Below are 4,244 nucleotides of genomic sequence, written 5' to 3' on the forward strand. Positions count from 1 at the left end.
ATAAAATTATATAAATAAATACACACACACAACACACATATATAATAACCCACAATATTTATAATATATAATATAATTTTATATAATATATAATTATAATATATATACTTGTGTGTGGTGTGTGTGTTGTGTGTGTTGTGTGTGTGGTTGTGTGTACACACACCCCTAAAAGCACCACACGCTACACCGTTTAAATTTTTTGTATATATATATTATATATATATTAAAATTTTATATATAATATATATATGTTATTTTTATAGATATATAATTTTTGTAGTTATATATATTTGGGGTATATAATATATAATATATTAAATTATATATATATAATTTATATAAAATATATATTTGTAACACATGCACACACACGCACACACACACAACACACCCAAAACACACACACACACACACACACACACAACCCCACCACAACACAACACACACACAAACACACACCAAACACACACACACAAAAACAACACACACCACACACACCACACACACACACACACAAAATATATATATATTATATATTATATAATATATATATATTATATATATATATGTATGTATTTGCAGATACACACACCCACCACACACACACCACACTATTATATATATATATAATAATTTTATATATATATATATAATATATTATATATATATTATATAAATATATATATTATATATATATATATATAATTTTATATATATATAATATATATATATGTTGTATGTATGCCCTAAAACACCAAAACACACACACACACACACACACCCACACACACACAACACACACACAATATTTTATATAATATTAATATAATTTTATATAATAATAATATATATATATATAATTATATATATTGGTGTGGTGTGTGTGTGGTGTGTGTGTGTTGTGTGATCATATATATGTATATATATATATTATATATATATTAATATATTATTAATTTATAATATAAACACATTTAGTACGTGTGTTGTGTGTGTATATATAATTTTATATATATATAAATATATATATATATTTTATATATATATTTATATATATATATACATTTCACACAAACATAAATTGTTTTATATATATATATAATATATATTATATATAATATATATACACACAACACACACACACACCCCACACACACCAAAAACACACCACACAACAACCACCCCACATAATATATATATTATTATTATTATTATAAAATATATATATTTTACATATATATATAATTTTAAAATTTTAATATATTATATATGATATATATATATATAATATATATATATATTATATATATATAATTATATTAACACACACACACATACAAAATGTGTTTTTAATATATATAATATATATATATAAATATATATATATTATATATAAACAATTTTTGTATGGTGTGGGGTATATATTTATATTTTAAAATATTATATATATATATATATATAAAATTTTATATTAATAATATATATGTTTGTGTGTGTGGTGGTGGTGTGTTGTGTGTGTGTGTGGTATACATACAAATGTATATATATATTAAAATGTATTGTATATATATTTTACATATAAATTTGTACATATATGTATTATATATATATATATATATATTAATATAATATTTATATTTTATCTATAATACACATTAAAATTTTATATATAATATTATATATATTATATATGTAATATATACATATATTTATAATAATATATATTATAAGTAGATAGATAGAAGATAGATAGATATATTAAATGTATATATTTTATATACATACATATCAAAGATATATATACACAAAAAATTATTATATATATATATAATATATTATATAATATATATACATATATATATATAATATATAAATATATATATATTATATATAATACACCCCAACTATATAGTAAAAACTTTTGTATAGATAAAATACAACATATACCAAACACACCACCATATATACTACACACACCCACAACACACCACACCACACACACACAAAAACACCACACACACACAACATATATATATATATATTATATATATATTAAAATATATATTATAATTATATTGGTGTGTGTTGTTGTGGTGTGTTGGATATATGTGTGTGGGTTTGGTAATGTTTATTTATTCTATACAATATGTTTTTTACATATATTTGTGTGTGTATGTTTAAAAATATAATATATATATATATATATATAAAATATATATATATTATATTATTATTTTTTATTGATATGTTTTTCTTTGTATAGTATGTATATTAATTAAAAACATTAATTATTATAATCTATCTATTATTTTATTATATATGTATATATAAAAAATATATAATTTATTATATAATAATATATATATATATATAATATTATATAAAATTTATATTACACACACACAATTTTAAAAAAATTTATATTTTAAAAATATATATACATTACATTTTACATAAAATACATTATGTATTTTATATATACACATACATATACATATTATTAAATAAATGTATATATATATATTTATACATATATATATATAATATATATATACACACAACATAAAAAGTGTTTATATATATATTTATTTTATATATAATTTCATATATAATATATAATTTTTATATATATTATATAAAAACATTTATGTATTTGTATATATATATATATATATAATATTATTAATATAATATATTAATTATAATATATATGTGTGTGTGTGTGTGTGTGTGGTGTTAATATACTACATATATGAAAATATGTAAAATGATATGATATATTTTATACATATAAATTTTTAAATTATGATATATAAATAAATATATTATATTTATATATAAAATATATTTATATATATATATAATATATATTTTATATATGATAGATAGATATATTAAATGTATATATTATAATAAAATACATTCAAAAAATTTTAACATATATATATTAATAATAATTTATAATTTTATATTATATGTATATAATATATATATATATTATATATAATATATATATATATATACATACACACACATATATTATGTCAAACTAATGTATAGATAAATCTACTATACACAAACACCCACAACACCATACACACACCGAATATTATATTTAATAATATTATATATATATATTTATATATATATTAAAATATATAATATATATTTATTAGGGGTGTGGTGTATATATATATATATATATAATAATATTATATTAATAATATATATATTATATGGTGTGGTGTGTGTGTGGTGTGTGTGTGTTGGTTTTGTGGTGTGTGTGTAAAGTTTTAATTGTGTTGGTTTTTGGGATATGTATATGTATTCATACTATACATATATGTTTGTACATATAATTTTTGTGTGTATGTGTATTATTATATAATAATATATATATTATATTATATATATAAATTTTTATAGTATATTACTTTGTATATGTATGTTTAAATATATAATTTTTATATCTATATATCTATATATATATTGTATATATATATATATATATATATATATATATATAATATATATTTTAGATTTAGAAAATAATATTTAAAGTATATATTATTTACATAAAAATACAAAAAATATTAATATATATATTATAATATATATATATTATATTTAATCATAACCCCACAATATAATTTTACAAACAATATGTATAGATATAAATACATCATATACACAAACACCACCCATATATACATACACACACACACCACACACACACACACACACACCACAACACCACACACATATATGTATATATCATATTATATATATATTTATTTTTATATTATATATCTGTTTAAAATTTTATATATCTGTATTGTTAATATGTCTATATACTAAAAATAATTTATCTCTGCATATTATACATATGGTAGTAATAATACACATATGTGTTGTCTTTCTCTCTTTCTCTTTTTCTCTCTTCTCTATGTGTATTTAATTAATATATACAATACAAATATATGTCTATACTATGTATATATAATTAATTATATAATATATATATATTAATATATGATATAATATATTTTATAATAATATTTTATATTATTTAAAAATAACACCTCCTATACTCATCTATCTATACATATTTATCTATCAACTATAATTTTGTTGTGCGTCTGTGTGTGTATGTATTATATACGCCCAACCCCACACACACAACAAAATGTATATATAATTTTGTTGTATGCATATATACTATATAATTAATATATTTTTTAAAA

The sequence above is a fragment of the Penaeus monodon genome, chromosome 7 (genome assembly GCF_015228065.2).
Source record: "Penaeus monodon isolate SGIC_2016 chromosome 7, NSTDA_Pmon_1, whole genome shotgun sequence".
NCBI classification, from domain to species: Eukaryota; Metazoa; Arthropoda; class Malacostraca; order Decapoda; family Penaeidae; genus Penaeus; species Penaeus monodon.